Source organism: Bubalus kerabau, chromosome 4 (assembly GCF_029407905.1).
Source record: "Bubalus kerabau isolate K-KA32 ecotype Philippines breed swamp buffalo chromosome 4, PCC_UOA_SB_1v2, whole genome shotgun sequence".
NCBI lineage: Eukaryota > Metazoa > Chordata > Mammalia > Artiodactyla > Bovidae > Bubalus > Bubalus kerabau.
Window position 1 is genome coordinate 177264957 of NC_073627.1, and position 8398 is coordinate 177273354.

Below are 8398 nucleotides of genomic sequence, written 5' to 3' on the forward strand. Positions count from 1 at the left end.
GAATACCTACACACTACAAAAGGAAAGGAAATAACGCTAGGAGACTAAAAGAAAATTTCCATTTTCAGAAATTATCACAGTGTAAAAAAAGCTTGAATTGCCATGGAAACAGCCTAGTCACATCCTACTGAATGGTTATTTTCTAAAGGAGTCCTTGAGACATCTTTTGTTTCTTTAAAATTGAGTGGAGACGGGTCATGTGTGACAGGAAAGTGGAGGATGTGGGATTTCCCATCATTGCCATTCAGGGAGCTGGCATCCAATGAGAGGGATGTATTCAGTTGCTTCTTCTGGAAGAAATGTTTACCCCAGAATAATCTGAATAGGTGTTTTCCAGTGGAGAATGGTAAGAAGGTAGAAAAGTGGAAAATGCTATTAAAAGTGAAGATATTTTATTAAAAAAAATATTGCATCCTTGCAGTCATTCATTGTGCATGAGTAACAGAGGTAATCAGGGAGTCTGAAGACCTGAGACTTTAGCCAGTCTGAATAGCGTTTTTAATTCAGGTCCACACATCCATGCGCTGAGAGTCTGGTGGCTCTCCATAGCCTCATCTGAGTCTAAGTCTAGTTCAGCTCCATTTGGGTCACACCGATGAGCCTCCCAACCTAGATTTCCTGCATCTAGATTCATCATGCTTCAATTCTTTCTCTAATGAGGTCAGAACAGACTTTTAAACATGTAACTGGGATCACATCTTTACCCAGGTTAAGATCATTCATCAATTTCTCCCTGACCTCAGGATAAATTCCACATGTCCTGATCCAGTTTACAACCTGTTCAGCTTCAGCCTGATTGCCTCTCTCTAATTGGTGTCATGGCTAAACTTTCTTTTTTTTTAATTTAATTTTATTTTATTTAACTTTACAATATTGTATTGGTTTTGCCATATATCAAAATGAATCTGCCACAGGTATACATGTGTTCTCCACCCTGAACCCTCCTCCCTCCTCCCCATACCATCCCTCTGGGTCGTCCCAGTGCACCAGCCCCAAGCATCCAGTATCGTGCATCGAACCTGGACTGGCGACTCATTCCATATATGATATTATACATATTTCAATGCCATTCTCCCAAATCATCCCACCCTCTCCCTCTCCCACAAAGTCCAAAAGACTGTTCTATACATCAGTGTCTCTTTTGCTGTCTCATATACAGGGTTATTGTTACCATCTTTCTAAATTCCATAGATATGCATTAGTATATTGTATTGGTGTTTTTCTTTCTGGCTTACTTCACTCTGTATAATAGGCTCCAGTTTCATCCACCTCATTAGAACTGATTCAGATGTATTCTTTTTAATGGCTGAGTAATACTCCATTGTGTATATGTACCACAGCTTTCTTATCCATTCATCTGCTGATGGACATCTAGGTTGCTTCCATGTCCTGGCTATTATAAACAGTGCTGCAATGAACATTGGGGTACACGTGTCTCTTTCAATTCTGGTTTCCTCAGTGTGTATGCCCAGCAGTGGGATTGCTGGATCATAAGGCAGTTCTATTTCCAGTTCTCACTTTTTACTCTGTATTCATTCCACTATGGGCTTCCCAGGTGGCGCTGGAGGTAAAGAACCCGCCTGCCAGTGCTGGTAGATGTAAGAGACAAAGCTTTGATCCCTGGGTCAGGAAGATCTCCTGGAGGAGGGCATGGCAACCCACTCCAGTATTCTTGCCTGGAGAATCCCATGGACAGACGAGCCTGGAAGTCTTCAGTCCATAAGGTTGTACAAAATTAGACATGACTGAAGTGACTTAGTATGCATTCCTACACATTCTACTATGCTGTCATACTGAAAAGACATTATGCATTTCTCAGCCCTTTCTCACACACCTCTTCTATGGTGAATTCAAAAACCATCATTCTGTTCATCCTGATCTGTCATTTATTCCAGGAGACGCATACTCTAACCAGTCTCACTTCTTCCAAAACTCTCAGCTGTCCATGTGCCAGACACAGAATTAAGCTAGGTCCTCTCTGTGTTTTCATGATCTCCAGATACTCGACTTGCCTAATACAAATTTATACATTTACTTGTCCATCTTCCCACTAAGAGTTCCTTGAAAGGGGAAGCTATGTTTTACTCACCTCTTTGTCTTCAGTTTCTAGTGTCTTGGTACCAAATTGATGATCAGAAGTCATTTATTGAATGGACAAATGAGTAACAATGAATAAACATAAACATGAATAAGTCAATGAATGTACGAATGAGTCAAAAAGCTCCAAGCATTTTAGTCTACTCATGGGCAAATTTCTATATTCTTTTTCTCACCACTACTGTGATACTTGTATACTGCATTCCTATATTTAAATATCTCCACTTATATTAAATTCCTCACTTACTTTCATTCCTACTCCCTCCAACTTTCCCTGGCTTTCATCTTTTCTATCTTTTTTTCTCCTTCATTCCTTTCAGTTTATAAATGAAGAACTACATGCTCAGTGGCATTGTGTGACCTACACGTAATCACATATCGATTAATTAATTGGTCCACCACAGAGCAGGGCTGTCCTGGGTCTAGTGTGTTGCTCTACCCAGCAAGATGCCCTTTAATTTCCACTCTAATCTGTGTTGTTCTGGAATATATCACTTTTGTTTTCCTCTCTGTCCCAAGCTTTGAATTAAGACATCTTTCTGTTTCTCTACAGCATCTTGCTATTCACTCTATCTTTTTGCTTTTTCCACACGTCAGGTTTTGATTCAGGATGCTTTTCTCTCTGAATCCTTGAAAACTATCCAGCATAATGGAAAATGAATTGACCTGGGAAACAGGGAGCCCAGGTTCTGCCTGTCGTTAGCTGTGTAGCCCCTGCGACCTCTCTGATCCTCACTATCCTTGCCCAGTGAAGACAATCAATGATATAACAACCTCTCTGTGCCCCTTAGAGGATTAGATAGTCTGTGTGAATTCATTTTGTAAACTAGTAAGTTGCAAGTTTTATCAGTTAATATTATTGTGTGTTTTCCCAAGCCTCCCCTGTCTTCATGGATAAGCTACAAATCCTGCCAAGCCAAGGCATCGTTTCTTGGGCCCTAGAATCCTTCTCATTTCTACTATTTCTACCTCCCCTGGGTCTTTACTAGGCAGATGAGGCCTGCAAACACAGCTCATTTCTGATTCAGCTGGAGTGTTTTCTCTTGCCAGATAAATCCCAGCATGTTCTTTCTGCACAGTTCTCTAGATCCTGGATATACCAATTATGAATACCCTAGAGTGACTGTGTAAAGACAAGGAAGCTGGCACCATTGATTACCTCCCTGGATAACCCTGTAACCCACATTCTGCTGAACCTGAAGGCTGATTAATTGAAAGGAAGGCTGCAGGTGGTCCTAGGATAAGTCTATTCTTTGGACATGATTGGTGATCCCAGGAAAGAAGAGTCTCTCTTATGGTTTCATCTTATTTGTCTGTCCCCAGAGAAGACCAAGAAGTCTTCCAACCCACACTTCTTTCCCTCTGCCTCAGTGAAGTGTAAACAATCCTTACTAATAAAATGTCTTGAATGGGAATAGAACTTCAAGTGCTGTAACATCTTTTTTTTCTCTTTGACTAAAATAATGTGATTTAGGGTGTTAGGATTCTAAGATATTGCCCCTGCCCTGTTCAGTTACGAGACCTGGCTACATTCATACAGCGACTCAGTAACCAGCTATACCAGGTTTGCAGCTCAGGTGTATGATTTTAGGTAAGTTATCTGACCCCTCCTAACACTCACTCCTTGTCTATAAAGTGGAGGTATTTGTAACAATACATACATCACAGGATTTTTGCAAAGATTAAACAGGATATATTATGACATAATGACACCTTATCAAAACCTCATATTTAATAAGCATGTAATTTTAAAGGGTTTTTATTAGAACTTCATATTTCAAATAAAGGATCTCAGTTGAATTCTTTGAAGTAAGGAGGGTATGAGATAGGATCCAATCCTATTTGCAAAGGAAAGAGATTAAGTGTCTAGATATGTAAAAATTCATTTAGCCCTATCCTTTAGATTTGGGCAGTTAATTGTATGTAAATTTATTTTAATAAAAGATAAAACTAAAACCAAGAAAACTTTATAATACATTATATTAGTGAATCATCTCACCAGTGCTTTAGTTTACTCATTGTATAGATGTTAAATAATCTAAAAGTTGTAAATGGACTTTCTAAAGGTCATTTCACAAATAGCAGAGCCAAGTTCAGACCCCGGGTCATCTGATTTTGTCACTACGGGCTTGGTCCACCATGAGTATGGCTAACCTTGGTGATGAGGTGATCTTAGTTGACTTGGTGAGGAAGTGTTTCAAATGTGCTGTTAATGAATTATCCCTTTGCTGTCTCTTATAACTTATATGCAGAGTACATCATGAGAAACGCTGGGCTGGAGGAAGCACAAGCTGGAATCAAGATTGCTGGGATAAATATTAATAACCTCACATAGGCAGATGACACCACCTTTATGGCAGAAAGTGAAAAAGAACTAAAGAGCCTCTTGCTGAAAGTGAAAGAGGAGAGTAAAAGTTGGCTTAAAGCTCAACATTCTGAAAATGAAGATCATGGCATCCGGTCCCATCACTTCATGGCAAATAGATGGGGAAACAGTGGAAACAGTGGCTGACTTTATTTTTCTGGGCTCCAAAATCACTGCAGATGGTGACTGCAGCCATGAAATTAAAAGACACTTACTCCTTGGAAGGAAAGTTATGACCAACCTAGACAGCATATTAAAAAGCAGAGACATTATTTTGTCAACAAAGGTCCGTCTAGTCAAGGCTATGGTTTTTCCAGTGGTCATGTATGGATGTGAGTATGACTATAAACAAAGCTGAGCACCGAAGAATTGATGCTTTTAAACTGTGGTGTTGGAGAAGAGTCTTGAGAGTCCCTTGGACTGCAAGGAGATCCAACCAGTTCATCCTAAAGGAGATCAGTCCTGGGTGTTCATTGCAAGGACTGATGTTGAAGCTGAAACTCCAATACTTTGGCCACATGATGCGAAGAGCTCTCATTTGAAAAAACCCAGATGCTGGAAAAGATTGAGGGCAGGAGGAGAAGGGGATGACAGAGGATTAGATGGTTGGATGGCATCACTGACTCAAAGGACATGGGTTTGGGTGGACTCTGGGAGTTGGTGATGGACAGGGAGGCCTGGTGTGCTGTGGTTCATGGGGTCTCAAAGAGTTGGACATGACTGAGCGACTGAAATAAACTGAACTGATTCTTGGTTTTTGATTTAAGAAAAATAATTGAAATAGATAAAATACCTGGATTGGTAATCTATTAACCAACATCATTCTATCATCTGAGTTTGAGTCTTGAGAATTACTGACTTAGGTGTAAGTACCTTGTATCGATTCTCAGACAAGCTTGGGTGCTACTCCTAATACTGCCTATAGCTACCTGTGTGATCCTGGGGTAAAATCCTATTTTTTGCCTTGGATACTGTTTCTTTAGGTTTAGATTTAAAGTTAAATCATGAGGGGAACTCCTTAAGTCTAAATAGACTTATGTATTTAGACTTAAGTCTAAATAGCTTATGTATTATAAGGTTGTTGAAAACCACAAGTCATTCCATGGCTTAGAATGAAGACAGAGATTGTCTTTCAGTTATAAACATAGTTTAATGTTGTTTGATAGAGAATGGAAGGGTATTGATCTAATGAGAATAATAATGAGGGCCATTTAGAGATTCCCATGTGCCTTCTGCTTGACATGTACTATCTTGCTTACTCTTGTCAACTCCCTATTCATAGAAAATAATATCTGATATTATAGAAAGACTATCTAAATGTTAGAAATTATAAATAACCTCACCAAAATCAAGTGGTATAAATAGGGTTAGAACCCAGATTTCATTACCACCAAAGCTATACTTTCTCTAACTGGGATTTCTGGGGCCATGGTCTTTTGCTTCATCCTGTCTTCAACCAAATGAAAAGAGAGAAAATGTATAATCTTTCTTTTCTGAAACAAGAACACTTGTTGGGACGTGTCTATTGAAGAAGCTGTGAGTAATACATTGGGAATCTCAAAAGTTATCATGAAAACTGTGGGGATGGAGACATTGATGGAAGACAGACACCTGAAAGTTCAATAGAAGTCAATAATTCTGTGAGAGTCTTGGAAAAATGGGGGTATTAAGCTGGAGAAGAAACAACTAAGGAGAAGCATGTTGCTTCCTACAAATATCTCTCGTGGCACAATGGGGAAGGAGGAAAGCTTATACTCAGTGTGATGTAGTAGTAGAACTAGGGCCAAAGACAGGCAATGAATCCAAAGGATTAAGGACAGAAAATGAGACAGACCGGAGCTCAGCCCCGGCTCTCCCCAAACTGGACCATATGAGGACTTTCTCAAGATTTCCAAGCCTAAATTTCTCTCATGCAGAATGGTGGTAGAAATATTTATCTCACTGTACCATTACAAGAATTAAAGGACCAACCAAATGTGCAGCCCATAGTAAGGTACCTGTCGTAGAGTAAAAAATAATTAAATATAGCTCTTCTTCCTCCAGCAACGTGCTTGTTTTGCACCCTAAAATAGTTTCCCCTCTCTCCCCCTCCCCATCTCCTCTCCTCTTTTCTTCTTGCTTTTCCCCAATTTTCCTTGTATTTTTCCTTATCCTCTTTGTTCTCCCCTCCTCACTCATCTTTTACTGTTCTTCTCCTGTTGGAAATCACATGCAACCCCCACTGTGAAATAACTATTGACTCAGAAGCACAAAACTGTTAGAGATTATGGTAAACAGTAGCATTCAGATTTGAAATAGGCTGTTCCCTATCGTAATTGTCACTAAGATTATTCAAACTCATTTTAAATCTATGTGTCAAATAATGCAGATGAATCATACTTAGATTATTGACCAAAAAAAAAAAATCACCCAACATATCTTAAAGAGTAAAACAATTATTGAGTATTTATTAAGTGCTCAATGAATGGAATTTTAGTTACTGAGATATAGGGGGAAAAAAAAAAAAAAAAAAAGAATCCATTCAATGGATCCATTAGAATCCATTCCAAACTCCAGAGAACAAATGTCAGAAACAAGAGCTAAGATTAAGTTTCAGGGACCTCACTTGTATAAACTTCTCATTCCCTGAGAGTTAATAATAATTAACTAAGACTGTTTTATCCTTCCCCTGCAACTCCCTCTCCATCATATTTTCCCACGTATTATCCCTTATATTAAGTGACTTTGGAGTGGCCTGTTCTTTGCCTTAGAAGAGTTGACTGGTTTGAGTTTAATGGGAAGTTTTCATGTCTTTCATAAACATTTAAGTTGGACTATGATAAAGAGGATTTTGCTAACTTGAAATGTGGAAAAGGGAAATGACAAGAGAAAATGGAGAGACAGTAATGGTTAGATGGTTAGCTAGAGAAAGCAAAAAGGCAAAGGTGATGGGGGATAAAGGCTGGGAAGTTTAGTTACAGTCAAATTGTGAAGAGTCTTGATATCAGCAATAGGAAATATGTAGCCAAAGAAATTTTTACTCGAGGGAATGTCATGAGCAAAACACAATATAGTGTAAAGGTCATAAGTTGGAGAGACCTGGACTCGTATCCTATCTCTAACTTCACTTAAAGTGTAGGTTCTTAAAATAGGTTTAAGCTCACATCTTCCTGGGAAGGAAATTTAACATGGTTGAAAGCTTGGGTCCCTGACTCTCCTTACTTGAGTCTAAAGCTTAACTTCATCATTTTCCAACTATGTGATCAGGAGAAGGTTAACATCTCTGAGTCTCAGTTTCTTTTTCTATAAAATGGGCATAAAGATAAAAACAAGAAAACCAGCCTGTATTTCTTAGAGAAGATTAAATAAGGCAGAGAATGTAAAATCTCTGCACAAATGGGAAGCTTGGTGACACTAGGTTAATTTCTTCTCTTATTAAAACTGGTTATTCTTTGGGGCTTCCCAGGTGGCTCAGATGGTAAAGTGTCTGCCTGCAATGCAGAAGACCCAGGTTCAATCCCTGGGTCAGGAAGATCCCCCTGGAGAAGGAAATGGAAACTCATTCCAGTACTCTTGCCTGGAAAATTCCATGGATTGAGGAGCCTGGTAGGTTACAGTCCATGGGGTCGAAAGAGTCGAACAGGACTGAGTGACTTCACTTTCACTTTATTCTTTGGAGCAGAGGCTTGATTAGAAAGAGGCAAGACTAGAGCTATCTACAGGTATTAAAAGAGATGAAAGCCTAGGTGAAGGCCAGAGCTTTGGAAATGTATCAAATGGAGAATGGCTTTGAGAGGCAGAATGATCAGTACTTATACTTGGTTGCAGAGGCAATTTGGGGGAGGCAAGGCCACCGAGAAGGGAGAAGTGTTTATCTTGAATTACTGGTATTGTTAGTGTCTTAAAGACAATGAGGTTGGGAAAAGATAAAGTTTTATTACAGTCTTTTAAGTAAAT

At 39.2% G+C, this 8398-nt stretch overlaps 1 non-coding gene across 1 annotated transcript; it reads left to right on the plus strand.

Annotated features, from left to right (window-relative positions):
* The first annotated feature begins 7901 nt into the window (after positions 1 to 7901).
* TRNAC-GCA (transfer RNA cysteine (anticodon GCA)) lies at positions 7902 to 7973 on the plus strand. The gene has a single exon. It is a non-coding gene; the product is annotated as a tRNA-Cys (tRNA).
* Positions 7974 to 8398: the final 425 nt, after the last annotated feature.